Source organism: Coffea arabica, chromosome 11c, assembly GCF_036785885.1.
Source record: "Coffea arabica cultivar ET-39 chromosome 11c, Coffea Arabica ET-39 HiFi, whole genome shotgun sequence".
Lineage (NCBI taxonomy): Eukaryota > Viridiplantae > Streptophyta > Magnoliopsida > Gentianales > Rubiaceae > Coffea > Coffea arabica.
This window is the reverse complement of record NC_092330.1, coordinates 1,658,250-1,673,845: the sequence shown is the minus strand read 5'-3', so window position 1 is coordinate 1,673,845 and position 15,596 is coordinate 1,658,250. Positions and strand designations below refer to the sequence as shown.

Here is a 15,596-nt window from a genome sequence, read left to right as displayed (position 1 = left end):
CAGATTCTTAAGTATAGTTAATATGCAAGTTCTGGATTTTGTGTTCAATATGTGTTTCTAAAGTTTTTGCCTTGGGTTTGGTTGAACTTTCTATAATTATTTGGTTATTTGATTGCTATGATTTGAGCAAGTTATTTAGCTCTTTGGCTCTTTAAATCATGATTAATCTGGTACCATTGATTGTGATTATCTAAGATGTTGTTTTCACAATGAAAATTGAGATTTAACACTAGTTTAAGAAGTGCTAAACATAGAGAGTACGCTCATGAAAGTAGAGGTGCACCTATGTGGTTTTTAGTGTTCATTTCATGTAATTTCACTAAAGAAATGAACTTGTAACTAATTTTATAACCATGAGAATAGGTATGGATTAGTTATAAGTATAATTGATTCACTACGAAAGTAGGATTCAAATGCATAAGGAAATTACACCATAACTAGCCTAGATATAGCACTCAATGATCCGAATATAGCGCTTGCATGAGTAGTTGGGGATTCCACAACCTAAGGAGTTTTTATTTGTTATTTTGTGTAATTTCAGTAGGTTAAATTTGTTATAATCCATTGATAGTCTAAATAATAGAGAAGCTTTAGTAATACCGGTAATTGTTCACTCTTTCCTGTGGGATCGACCCGATATATACCCTAAACTACTAGTTGACCTATATACTTGCAGTGAGCGGATGTAATTCGGTTTTTTAACTTATACGTATGTAAAATACCCGTCAATACAAGTGGCATATTTTCATGAAATGAAAAAAATATGCATGTGACATGTAAAATGATTTTATATTACGAAAAGTTCTAAATAGTCATGAAATAAACAATAGGGGTTATAGTCCTATCATGTATGACGATCAAGTGAAGATCAAGGAAAATGATTGATAGGTTATGAATAGTTTTCATGAAATGAAAAAATAATATGCATGTGACATGTAAAATGATTTTATATTACGAAAAGTTCTAAATAGTCATGAAATAAACAATAGGGGTTATAGTCCTATCATGTATGACGATCAAGTTAAGATCAAGGAAAATAATTGATAGGTTATGAATAGTTATGGTAGCCATTGTGCCCGGTTGATTGACTCATGTATGAGTAGATCAAGTGAAAATCAAGAAAAATGCTTGATCTACTGCCCTTCTAGAAGGGGTTAAACTCTACACTAAGTATTTAGAAACCAGATAGTACATGTACTTATTTATGAGTTATGTTTATGAAATGAGATGACATGATTGGTATTTTCTATGATTTGAAAATATGTTCAATGAATACAATTATGTCATGTTATATGTTTTCCATGCCACATTCGGCGAAGGTCACCTCTAGAACCTATGGGTCTAAGTGCCACATCGGATGAAGGCCACTTATGTATATACCGCTCATTTTCAATGAAATATATTTATGTAATATATGAAAGGGATAATTGCAGAAACCTCCCCTGAGGTTTCTGACAATTGCTATCACCTTTCCTAAGGTTTGGAAAATAGCACTAATCTCCCCTGAACTTAAGATTTTGATAGCAACTTCAGCCCATGTTAGAGAAAGTGCCATTAAAAATGTCTTTTGGGAAGTGAGATAATAATTTTGTTCCATTTATACCTTTTTACCTCGGTAGTATTAGTAAAAGAATGAAAAACATTATGAGATGGAAACAATTAGTGAAACTCAGATGATACATGTGCAAAGCGAACAACGATAGTAGTAAAATTTGAAAGAAACAACAAACATATGTTCAGAAATATGAGGTTCTAAAACATATAAAGAGACTGTTAATCAAACAAGAATATTCACCTTTGATCCGTATAAGAGAGTTTCTTTTTGTCATACTTTATAGTATATCGATTTCACACTATTTACTATATTTCATACATAGCTATGTTCTCTCATGATCGACATAGCAATTTCATCATACTATAACTAACACCTGAACTTTGTGTATTAAGTTGAGATGATAAAGGATTACTTACCTATCATCTTTTGATTGTCACAGATTTTTAATAGAAAAATTTTCAGATTTTGCCTTGATTTCTGCTTTCTTTCTCCTTTTGTTTCATGAATGCATAAGAAAAATAAACTCAATCAAAACCACTAAAACTTATTCTTTTATGAAGTCTTACCTAGATGTTTATTTCTCCTACATTTTATTGCTTCTACTTCTCTTCTATGTAGAAAATATATGATTTACATTGTTCTCTCAAGTATTGTCCATTACAAAATGGCACCATCTTGGAGCATCAAAATGACACCATTTTATAAGTGCATTTATAGTGCCTAATAAAACAAAAAATAACCGTTAATTTTGTTTAATTAGTTATATTAGACTTGTTTACTGCCCTAATTTTTTTTTTGCCCCAAATTTGTTCACTAACAATCTTAAACTCTTAGGGTATAGGAGTAAATTTATCCTATCTTATGCCAACTATAGGCCCTAAATTCATGATAGGGGAGGTTAATGCTATTTTCCAAACCTCAAGGGAGGTGAGTGCAACCATCAGAAACCTCAAGGGAGGTTTATGCAATTATCCCTATATGAAATGATCCAAATGTTTTTATTTGATGTATGCATGTGGTATGGTGTGACCGAATTTGTAAATGTATATAGTATGTATATAGTTACATGATCCGACAAAGGAATAAGTACTATCTATGGGGCGTACATCACTCAACCAATGTCTCTTTATTTTTTTTCTTACAAATCAAGAAAGATAGATCATGTATGTTTAGAAGACAAGTGAGAAAGGTAAATAGACATATGTTTAAATTCTAGGAAGATTGAGTAAAGTATTTTTGTAGATGTATTTAGTGAAATGTATGTATTTAGTTTTAAATTTTTATAAGTTATCATCACAATATCGTGTATTCGTGGGAGTGAGATGTCACAGGTACGGCGTGCCACGTTGCAAATCTAATCTAGGAATCTGGATTTGTGGTGTGACACAAACTATAAGCAATACCAAAATGCTTGGAAATATTTGGTTTTTAACACATTCGAGTATGCATATTGGTTCTTGAATGGCAAGAAGAACATGAGACTTCTACATTTGAGAATTTATCCAATTGCTGTCAGTTTTGTAGTTTATGATCCATAATGGAAAAGATAATATTTTTTATGTACTGTAGCATCACTGCTGGTTTAATTCTGGTGGTTTGTAAGAGGGATCTCGAACTAAGAGAGTTTAAAGCTCAGCTTCAAGTGTTAATACGTTCTTTTGGATCAATTTGTTCATGAATAACTCCAAGCAAATCGGTGTTGAATTTTATTTTAATCACAACTTGAAGATTGCTTAGACATGATTCACGTTCATATCACTTTGAGGATCCGTCCTTTTGTTTAGAATTTGCTTGGGTTCTAGTCTGCAAAAGTTTTGCTTGTCAAGGTTTGGCATGTTGTTCTTGTCTTTAAATTACAGGCTACGGCCCATCATGCTGGGAAGCAAGTAAGAATTCCGGCGAAGTAACAGAGAGAGAGAGAGAGAGTTTTGTTAAAATGTTGGGATACTATTAATTTTTGAATTAATCTTTCCTACACTGACAGTGTATACACTATCAGCGTTGGATGAATAACAACTATGCAAAATTTGAATTTAAAATTCAACTTTTACACACATGTCATGAATCCAACGCTGATAGTGTATACACCATCAGTGTAAGAAAAATTTACTCTTAATTTTTACCATTGAAGGATAAGTTAGGTACTTGATACAAAATTGCTCTGACAAGAAAATATTTGTTCTGGCAATTTCACCACCCAAAACTGATGGGGGTCCCCAAACTCCCACTATAAGAGACGGCTTAATAACATTTAGAGTTGACAACGATGACATGAGGTTAGTGACTCTAGGGTGCGAGGTATATAAAACCTGAGCTCAAGTTGCAATGCAATGATTAAATTTAATGTGTAAAATGTACGAAAGATAACCTAAAGATACAAAGGCAGAATCATCACCCAAATTGGATAATGCATCATCGCAAGATGTGGGGAGGGATGAAATTTGAGAGAGAGAGAGAGAGAGAGAGAGAGAGAGCCCCTAGATCTCTAGGTCTTGGGGTATCAGTCTTGCCCACTAGACCAAGGTTATCTCAACAAATCAGTTTGGATTATCGCACATATTTGTCATGCTAGCTTGTACAATTTGAATAACTTCTTTTTTTTTCTTCGATTTCTTTTTACTGCTCCTTTTCTCTGAATCCCTTCTTCTTTGAGAGGAAGACCACCATGGTCTCGCTGGTCTTCCTCCCATAGGTTTCGTTTTTGTTATTTTCCTAATAAAGTCTTCTTTAAATTTTTTTTAGTGGGAGATCTCTGTTTCTCCTAAAATTTCTAGTGAGAATTTCTACTTTTCTAGAAGTTCCTAGTGAGATTTTGTGTTATTTTTCCTTGTTTTATTGTTTAAATTTGAATTTACTTCAAATCTGATTGTCAGATCTGAATTTATTTCAGATTTGGATCTATTTTGACAGATCTCATCATCTTTATTAGAGTTTACAACTGTTGATCAGCAGATCTGACGATTATAACATGCACAAAGTAGGCTGCATCGATTTATTCTACGAGTAGATGATTTTAAAATTTATGGTACTTTTTAGATCTGTTCTTAATTTCTCAAGTTTTTTGTATCTGTTAAATTATAGATCTACAAGTTTAATGCATATTTTATCTGCCATTAGGAGAGTGATGTATATCAATCGTGCTGGACGATTTCTAGCAATCCATTAATGAAATATGTTTTGTTATTAAAAAAAAAGCTTGTAAAATTTGATTTTCAAAAAAAAAAAAGAATTAGCTGAGAAGAGATGTGATTTAAAAAGTGAAGAGGAATAAGAAGAATTGGAACCCAAGACTTCCAAACATAGAGTCTTAACTTTAACTACCATATTAAGGCTACCATATTAAGGCCTCTTAGACAAATGAGGTAGCAAGTCCTTAAATAGTAAGTTTATTGCATGAGGCTAATGCTCATCTAGAGATCATTAGCAATACACTCATCCTACCTTAACCTTAGCCAAAGTATATGCATCCTAAATTTGTAATCTCCACCATAAAGAAAAATAAATCTTGCCAGTGTTTTTTTTTTTTTTTTTTTTTGAATTTCGTTTCATGCCATCTTCTTGACAAGCAAAGTGTATAAATAAAAAATGAAGAAAAGAAACGAATGATAAGAAGCAATTTTAATGAAATATCTAATCATGCTTCTTATTTCCTAATAGAATTGTTTCTCCACCTTCACTTTTTTTTACCATCCAATTTCACTACCATTACATACAAAAATGATGTGAATCCATATCATGCCTTTATTTCAAGTTGGTTTTGTTGGACGTTGCATTGTCCTCTCCAAACTAATTTTGGGTTTTTAGTTTTTTTATAAAAAAGAAATTACTTCCTGTAGTCTTTCTAATTACTAAATTTCTGATTGTATTTTTTTAGTAGTACTTTATTGAAATAAATTTTAATCAACATACTAGAACTTTGAGTTAGTACAAAGTTACAATATAGTAACTTTTGACTAAAGCATAAACTAATAATGAGTATATTTGGATAGGAGATTATTTGAAATATTATTTAGAATAATCACTGTAATATTTTTGTTATGTAATGTATATGAGATAAAAAAATCGTTAAAAAGATAACAAGCAAATTAGAAATTTTTATTTTAAAATTAAATGGTGAAATATAGAGTATTGAAATTTATGTTTATTAGATTGATTTGCTTAGCGTGTGCAATCTTATTTATTTCGTTTACTTTTTTGAATTTGTGTGAGACCAAAATTCGATATTCTCGTCACTTTTTTCACCGCTTCAATAATTTATTATGAAATGTCCATTAGCCAGCCTCCATCGGAATTAAACCTGAATCATCACTGGTTTCAAATCTACATTCTCTCAGAAAAATCTGAGATGGTTACATGCTCTGAATATGCAACCAAATCTACAAAAGAAACAACGAAAACAGAAGGCCATGGCCTATCAAGATATGTATAGTACTCGGAGGCATAAACCGCTCAAAAAAATAGTTTAAGAATTGCCCATCGCATACTAAAATAGTTTAAAAATTGCCCCTTTCATATGAATTTGATAAGTTCTTGGAAATCTCAAAAATGCTCCAAAAAAATACTCTAAACTATCAATAATCTATCACTCACCCTGCTTATTGATTTCATGATCAGAATTCGAAATAAACTAAAAAACTAAGGCGGTCAAAAAGCGAAATAGCAGGAAAACTTTGATAGTAATTGCAAATTTAATTCTTCTTTAAGTGCAAGGGATGTCATAAGCGTTAAATCAAGAACTTTTCTAAATTCCAGGAAATACATTTACAGCATCAATTAAGAATTTTTTCTTTGTTCCAGAAAATACATTTAAAACAGCACCAACAACTATTGCTGGCAAGCTTCTTGATCAACAAAAGAAAGCCCACTCCACCATATAGTTCATGACAGCGATGCACAAAAAATACTTTGCCAACAACCAAACATCTGAAATAAAAAAAATGGCTATGTTTCCCAGGCTCTATGTTTCCGAGTCTCACAGGCTCCAACAAAGTCCAGAATATATGATGAATAACTACAGAGTTCAGACCTGCTCAAAACATTTTAGGAAAATCCAAGTTATTACATCACCAGCAGGTGAAAACATAAATAACTATTGAAAAATTCAGACAATAATACCAGTATCCTAAGAGACACATAGGAAGAGAAAGGTAGTACCTACCTACCTACCTAGTTACCTACTGCATTTGAGAAGCAAGCATTTGAAAGCTAATAAAGTTCCAATAGCCAAAAGCTAAAGTTCATCTCTTCAACTTCCTGCCTTTTCCCAATTGACCAAATTTAAAAGCAGCTCTTGTTCATAAATGAAAGCCCTTGCTTTACCAATCTTCTCAAATCCTTGATCAAGTTTCCCTTTTTCCGCCTAGCCTAATCACCAATGAAAATTTAACCATATAGAACCCAGAAATATTTTCCAAATTGAAAATGTATTATGAACCACAAGGTCACACATTATCATCGTTTCCTCATCCACCTCTGAGTAACATAATCCCCTTTCCCCTTTCCCCTTTCCCCTTTCCCCTTTCATCCACTTCTATCCAATAAATAACTCATTCTTCACATTCTCTTTGAGTAATTCATAACAACTCATTAATTAAAGCAATCTTCACCTAAGCAATTAATTTTTTGCAATTATTGTAATCATATTAACACATTCATGGACATCAACGTACATGACCAAGAAATATAATACACATTTATTATGAATTTTTCATGTACAAAAGTACACCTGGTTAAGGGTCTCCAAAAGATCAGTAAAAGGGGGAAAAAAAGATAAAGAACACAAGTGTATCAACAAGAGAAAAGGTCCCCCAACTTCCAGAAGTTCAAACAAATGTAAAATAGTTTTTTCCAAACAATTTTATTTTACAAAATCACTTCCACTAATTTCAAGCAACATAAAACTGCTCTGCTCATTGTAATTGAACTAGAGTTTGTATATATGGATTAAAAAACTTGAAGGCTGATATTTTATATACAAATTGAACATGTATCAATCTATTAGTTTAATTTGAAAAAGGGTAGGAAGAACCTGCAAAGTTATGAATAACTATACCTTTCCCTTATATTTTTGACATCCAAGAGTTGCTTAAACTGTTGTCAGTTAGAAAAATTACATCAAAGCACCAGCCTGTACTGCCTGCAAGAGCACAATCATACATTGTTCGGTTAATCGGCCCCACGCTATCTTAATCTGACATTTACATAATACAGAAGTATTTTTTGAAATTTCCATAGTTACTACCAACCAAATAATGACAAAAGAAACAAGCACAGCAAATTATATCAGCAAAACCTACATGCAAAAGCACAAAATCCTAACTAAAGAAGAAAGTCTTAAAAAGCCAAAAAGATTAAAACAATGGAGAAAACAAAATGGGTTTCGACAAAAAAGTAACAGCATTCTTTGACCCCAGTGGCATTCTTTGAACTAAAAAAAGAGGGGGTGCATATTATTTCTCAATTTTATACCACTATCAATTGGCAAGAAATAATTTGAAGAACAAGAAGGAAACTAAATCAATTATTTTACCTCCAAAGTAGAAAAGTTGATAGAGATAGATGGCAAAAATCCACTAAGGTTTATAGGAGGCATGGGAAGGATATGTCAAATGCCCAAGCATTGATTTGGCATGCTTTTGATGACTAGGAACCAACTTGGGAGTTGGTTTGAATTCTATGGAGTTTATCTTCTGATTTTTGCCGGCAGGCGTACTTTAGAAATTTGAATTAGCTGCAGGAATTTTATGTTTATGGTAATTTTCTGTTTAGTAGTTATTTTTTGGTAATTAGTATTTTAGTTGTTATAGGGAATACAAAAGTTTAGCCTTCTAGCTCTCTACTAGAATTCTACTCTAGTTAGGAGTCCTAATTAGGTTTGGAATGAGCTTTGTTCTAAGGTCTATAAATGACCACTTCTCCACAAACAGGTGTCAGTTTTTTGGTAATTAATAAAATTTTCCTGCAGACTTAGCGTCTTCCTTAGGGCTGTGTGATACATCCCAACTTTAGGTGTAAGGTCTAAAGATTCCTAGGAGTGATTCTTAGAATTACCAATCAGTTTTCACCTTCTTAAGCATATTCTGCCATCCTATTCCAAGTTGCTATTATAAGTTCGGTGACATTCAATATCTAAGCTTTTCCACAAAGCTGGTGTGCCTACCAAGTTTTGTGTTGTGTCAGTTTTGGTATCAGAGCAAGGCTTTCCCATGACGACAAGAACTGGGTTAAATTTTAGGGGTCGATACACAGACAAGGAACAGGATAACATCATTAATCTTCTCTTAGAGAGGTTTGCAGTGTTAGAAGACAAAATTTTTAATACTGAGCAACAGCAAATTCCTGAATCTAGAGGCAACGGTGAGTCTGGATCTCGGGTCAAAAACAATGGAAAGGAACTAGAGCATCTCAAACAGCCTGAACACACAATTGGGAATCAATCTGGTAGGAGTGAAAATAGATTAAATCAATCTTTTGGAAGGCCACAAGCTTCTCTTTTTGACATGGCAGATCAGATTGTTCAATCACCAAGGCAAGGAAGACAAGACCCTGTGATTTCGCAGGAGACATCACAAAAAAGGTAAGAGTAGATATCCCTGATTTCGATGGAAGAATTGATCCTAAGTATTTTATGATTGGCTCGCTACTTTGCAACGCTATTTTGATTGGTATAATATGACTGATGAGAGAAAAGTTAAGTTTGCTATCATGAAACTTGTTGGACAAGCCCAAGTGTGGTGGACAAGAGTCGAGCATGACCTTCGACTTGCTGGACAACTAGACTTGACATGGGAAGAGATGAAACTGCATTTGAAGAGAAAGTACGTGCCTCTACATTATGAAACTGATCTTTTTGATGATATGAATAGCTTAAGGCAAGGAGAAATGACAGTTGCTGAATATATGAATAAGTTTGAAGAGCTGAAAATTCGCTGCGGAGGCACCGAAGGTTCAGCACAAGCTTTATCCAGATTTAAGTTGGGTTTGATACCTGAAATTCGCAAAGAGTTGATGGGACGTGACATCTACACAGTTGATAATGCATTCCAAGCAGCTCTTAGACTTGAAAAGAGCCTGCAGCAGCCACTACTTAAGATGTTCAACACTCAAGGTGGGGGGGTTAATTCCTAAAAGATTTGCTGCAAATGGCAAGTCATATAAATCAGCAGCAACTCAAGCAACTTCCAAGCCTGCAGACTGCAGAGACAAAAACTAAGGCTTCCACAATCGATGAAAGAAACAAGAACAAAGATGGATGTTTCAAGTGTGGTTTGAAGGGACACATGGCATGGGAGTGCCCGAACAAGAGAAACTTGCACATTGGCGCTGATGTCGGAGATCAGGAAAATCTAGAGGTGAAGGAAAATGAAGGTACTGATTATTTGACTGAGATAGCACAACTTAATGTTGATGATTTGGAAGAGGAAGAAGAAGACACGTCTTATCTCTCGGTTGTGAGGCGTATCCTTAGTGCACCAAAGTCACAAAAGGAAGACTGGCGAAGAACTTCAATCTTTCAAACCTTGGTTTGCTGTGGACAAGACACTAGCAAGCTAATTATTGATGGTGGTAGCAGCATGAACGTGGCTTCAGAGTCTACCGTACAATGGTTAAACTTGCCTACAGAGCCACATCCTGAACCTTACAAGGTTGCTTGGATCAACAGTAGCTCTATACCGGTAACGAGACGTTGCTTGGTGTCCATTAAACATGGACCTTACAGTGATACTATATGGTGTGACGTTATTCCAATGACTGTTTCCCACATGCTTCTTGGTTGACCTTGGCTATATGACCGAGATGTGTATCATAATGGAAAGTCGAACACTTGCTCATTCAAGTTTAATGACCAGCAGATTGTCTTAAAGCCCATGAGTACTGAAACTATGAAGAAGTTTCACGAGAAGAAACCAACCAAACAAGAGAATTCAAGAGTTAACGAAGTGATCGAGACAAGGAAGAAGCCTTTTCATATTTTGAGCAAGAAGCAATTTGAAAGGGAGAGCAAGGAGCAAGGAGTTATTATGGTATTAGTCTTCAAAGAGGTGAAAATTTCAGCAATTGTCAACTCTGAAGAAGTGCCTCCAGAAATTCTCAAATTGCTGTCCGATTTTTCTGATGTAGCTCCTGAAGATTTGCCGCATGGACTACCACCTATGCGTGATATCCAGCATGCAATAGATTTCATACCAGGCTCTCAACTTCCTAACTTGCCTGCCTGTCGCATGAACACGAGTGAGTCTGCTAAACTTAAGAGACGAGTGGATGCTATTGCACAAAGGACATATTCAAATCAGCTTAAGTCCTTGTGTAGTGCCGGCTTTATTGACTCCAAAGAAAGACGGAACCTGGAGAACGTGTGTAGATAGCCGTGCAATCAACAAGATAACAATCAAGTATAGGTTTCCCATACCTAGACTTGATGATATGATTGATATGATCGCTGGTTCAACTATCTACACTAAAATTGACTTGCGAAAGGGATACTATCAAATCAGAATTCGTCCGGGTGATGAGTGGAAAACAGCCTTTAAGACGAAGGATGGACTCTATGAGTGGCTAGTGATACCGTTTAGCCTCTCTAATGCTCCCAGTACCTTTATGAGATTCATAACACAGATATTTCAGCCCTTTATTGGCCGCTTTTTGGTTGTCTACTTCGATGATATCTTAATTTACAGCAAGAACAACGAGGAGCACATTAACCATCTTCAACAAGTAATGAGAGTTCTTCGTCAAGAAAAGTTCTATATCAACTTGAAGAAGTGTATTTTCATGGCTCCTAATGTTGTATTTTTGGGTTTTGTTGTTTCAAATGAAGGGATAGCTGTTGATCTGGAAAAGGTGGAGGCCATAGCTGGCCGATTCCTACTAATTTGAAGGAGGTTCGCAGTTTCCATGGGCTAGCTTCATTCTATAGGCGATTTATTCGGAGGTTTAGCTCTATTATGGCTCCCATCACTGATTGCATGAAGCAGGGGCAGTTTCAATGGAGATGGTGACAGAGGTGGTAATACTAGAGTATACCAATTCCAAAGGACGCATCCAATGGACTAAGCAGTAAATAGAGGAGAAACAGTAAACAGTGATCAGTATCTATGGTTTCGCAGTAGCATTTTCCATGTCCGTTGACACTCCATTAACGTTTGAAATATAGTAACAAATCCAGTAGAATACCGCTTATCTCCAATCTCCATGCACCTATCAACCCCCTATCGGGGCCGAATACCAAAATAATAGAGATGGTAACAGAGGTGGTAATATTTGAATATACCGATTCCAAAGGACGCATCCAATGGACAAAGCAGTAAATAGAGGAGAAACAATAAACAGTGATCAGTACCTATGGTTCGCCAATTTTCTCGACCAAACCCTTGTTGGCTCGATTCGACCAACGAACCAATAGGGGTTTAGGATCCCAGGCAGATATCAAGTCATGCACATTCACATCAATACACTTTTAAACAAGATATCAAGAACTCAGTTAAGTTAGGTCAAGTGCGATAAAGTACACACTCGCCTAAGCAGTAATAAGTCAGTTCAAGCAACAAGTCATTTTTGAACCACAAGTAGCATGGACTATGCAGTTGAAACACTCACCAGTTCAAAACAGAGCAACGATAACATTCGTCTCCAAGTGGCTCTCGAATACCATCAAACCCTAAGAGCAACCAAGGTAAAAGATATTTATGATCCAACTATCCAAAACTTAGGTGAACGAAATTCATATTTTAGACTCAACTATGGGTCATACACCTATCCAAGTTAGCCTCTCAAAACACAAGGGTTCAAAGATAAATTTAGAAGTGCAATTCAAGGAAAATCCAATTACATACTAGGGCAATGATTCAAGTATAGTTTTGGAACGAAAGGAAAGCATTTGGACTCAAAAATGTAAACAGCCAAAGAGTTCCACATTTCACTTCATTGCTAGAAATTTCCAGCAGCAAAACAGTGAAGAAACCAGGGTAGTTCACCTCATTAAATTATGATATTCACTCCAATTCAACAAATCATTATAGTTCAAGGTTTTAGCAAGTAAAATGAGCAAGATTGAGTCCAAAAGACCACCAAACCAAAGGACTTTAAGGCTAAAAGACGGCAAGGCATACTACTGCCCTGCCTACCAAAAATTTCAGCAATGAAACAAACACAATCATGAGGTTTTCACCTTCCAAAATTCATAGTTTTCAATCAAGTTCAACATACAAAAGTCTTAACTAGTGTTTGGAACAAGATTTGGCCTCTTAAAACATAAAATTCAAAGACAACTTGAAAGTGTTAATCGAAAAATATCCAAGTGCAATCTAGGCAGTAATTCCAATAAGTTATTAATATGAAAAGAAAACACTTGGATTCAAAAGGTGCAATAAACCAAAAAAGGAAAATTATATATATATATATATATATAACTCATGAAACTTAGCAAGACATACGTAAGACATATGCACCATTATTAGAAGAAACAACCAACCTCGAGTCTAAAATTGGACAAACAAAACTAAAGAGCATGATAGAAGAACCATTACTTTTCCTTTTGCTTTACACACGGTTTTGTCAAAATTTTAGCTTATACACCACCAACAAAATGAACTCAAGCAATCACATGTAACCTAAGTCCAAACCAACCCAAAATCACCCCTCTAACATTACTTATTCCACAAGAAATAAAGTAAATAAAATTTCAGCAGCACTTCCTCTTATTTTCTTAACTTTTCATCCTAACTCAACACCTATATTCATATCAATCCAACTTCAATCACAATCACAAGTTATAGGTTATAAAGTACACTTGTTTAAGGCCACAAAACCATCCAAAATAGTCAATTTTCTAGCTCAAAATCAACCACAACAAAGCCGAAATTTGAAACCCTAAGCTGAAATTTTCAACTACAAGCTGAAATTTTCTATAATCAAGCCAAAATAACATATAAAATGTAGAAAATTCACATGGCAAAGCTACTAGATCATATCCAAACTCAAACCATCATGTCTAAGCTGAAATTTCTCACTTAAAGCTGAAATTTACCAATCACTACTTAAACCATAAAATTTTCCATGTAAACTACCAAAATCAAACCTTAAATCTACTCATTTGTAAGTAATAAAAGAAAAGAGGGCTTCTTGATATAGTTACCTTAATACCCTAAGAAGAAATGGAAACCAAGTGCTTCTTCCTTCCAAATCCCTCCACCAAAGTCCTTAATCCTCCCAAAAAGTCACTTTTTATGGTTTGGATTGCAAGTTTATGGTGAAAGTTCAAAGATTCAAGCAAGATTGGAAGTTGAAGTTGAAGTGTTCTCCTTTCTTTTCTCCCTCAAGTGGTCGGCCAAAGGAAAGGGAAAGATGGTAGATTTTTGGTCAAATTTTTTGTTAATAAAAGGTTAAGAAAGGTATTAGTCAAAGTCAAAGGTCCAACGCTTTTGTGACTGACGGGATTTTTATATCAATGTAAGTTTAAATCCAATTTTATACCCGTTGACTGCAAGTATACAGGCCGAAAGCATAATGTAGGGTATGTATCGGGTCGATCCCACGAGGAGCAATATTATACAAGTACTAGGCCCTTATTTTTCTCTTTTATTTAGACTTACAATAAATCTGAGCAAGAAAATTATAATGCTATTGTCTACAAATCTGGTTTAATCATTATTAAATGCAAACGGAGAAATTTCACTAAAGATTGAATCTAGAGATGTAGATTCCACTTATGGCATTAACAACACAAATGAATAGATTTACCTCTTGTTATTTTTCTTGTTTAACCAGGGATTCATTTCCAATATTACCAAATCTCATTTTCATGATGAAATGGCCTAGAGCAATATAGTTTTTCCTATTTTCATGGTGAAATACTAGTTCTACTCTGTTTTCCTTCATGAAATGCTAGAAAATCCACTTAAGTGTATCTCTATTTTCATGAACATACAACTTAAGCTTTACTCATGTGTTTCCATTGTTACTGCCAATTCTTATTGAACAATAACAACTATAAACATGCTATTGGTGATCAAGCAATAACAAGTAATTATTACATGCACAAATAGACAAGTTAATACAAGATATAACAAGTGTAAATCACATTCAATTCATATTATTTAGCCATAAGTTTCATCTATTCCCTAGATAAAGAAAATTAGCTACTCATGAATGATTTAACAATCAAACTCACAAGTTTATTAATGCAAAACATCATGAAGTACAAGTATAAGAAAGATAAAAGAAAGCTTAGCCAATTGATGGTGAAGCCCTCCAATTTCTGCTATGTTTTTGTACACGATGATTACAAGTGAAAACTCCAAATGCTTCTCAAAGAACTCCTAACTAGAGAGAAACTAGTTACAAGAAGGATAACTAGCTACGTAAGGTCCTTTCCTGCTTCTCCCTTGTTTTTCTGCATAAAAGTGGTAGAAAGGCATTTTTTTTCTCCTTCATGATTTCAAACACTTAGATTTTGTAAAGGAAGTCAAAAGAAAATATTGTTTTGACTTTCTTTAACTTATTTTGTCTTCCCTTTTTGTTCTAGAAGCATGTGCCACCGAATTCACTCACTCCAAATAGCTGAAAAGTTGTGTGAAAAGTGAGAAAAAACGGCTGTGTCACTTGCACAAGAGAGAGGCAGATCCGAGCCTCGGATCCGAGGGGTGAACAATGATCCGAGCTCGGATCAAGGTTGATCCGAGGCCTTTCTCTAATGATCTGAGCTCAGATCATCTGGCCTCGGATGCATTGCACCAGAAGTACAGACGAGGGCTCAGATCGCCCTTGATTCACACGGATCCGAGCTCGGATCCGTTCTAGTCTTTTTTTCAGTTTTTCACTTCTTTTTCTTTTTCTTCACTTTTGCTCCTAATTTCTTGTGTACTTTATCCTCTAGACGATCCTTACATTTCCTTCATCTAGTGCATGAATTTCATACATCCATATCCTTCACAATTTCACAAAATTAACGCATTAATCCACTCATTTATCAAGTTTTGAACACTTAAACAATATTTAACAATTATCACCAAAAGAGTTCAAATATAGCTTTAATCTTCTCAAA

General features: G+C 34.6%; 1 long non-coding RNA gene across 1 annotated transcript; it reads right to left on the bottom strand.

Annotated features, from left to right (window-relative positions):
- Window positions 1-6,545: 6,545 nt before the first annotated feature.
- Window positions 6,546-10,093, bottom strand: LOC113716631 (uncharacterized). The gene is made up of 3 exons (XR_011822805.1): window positions 9,543-10,093; window positions 7,608-7,691; window positions 6,546-6,919 (listed from the first exon to the last, which is right to left on the bottom strand). It is a non-coding gene; the product is annotated as an uncharacterized lncRNA (long non-coding RNA).
- Between the last annotated feature and the right edge of the window lie 5,503 nt (window positions 10,094-15,596).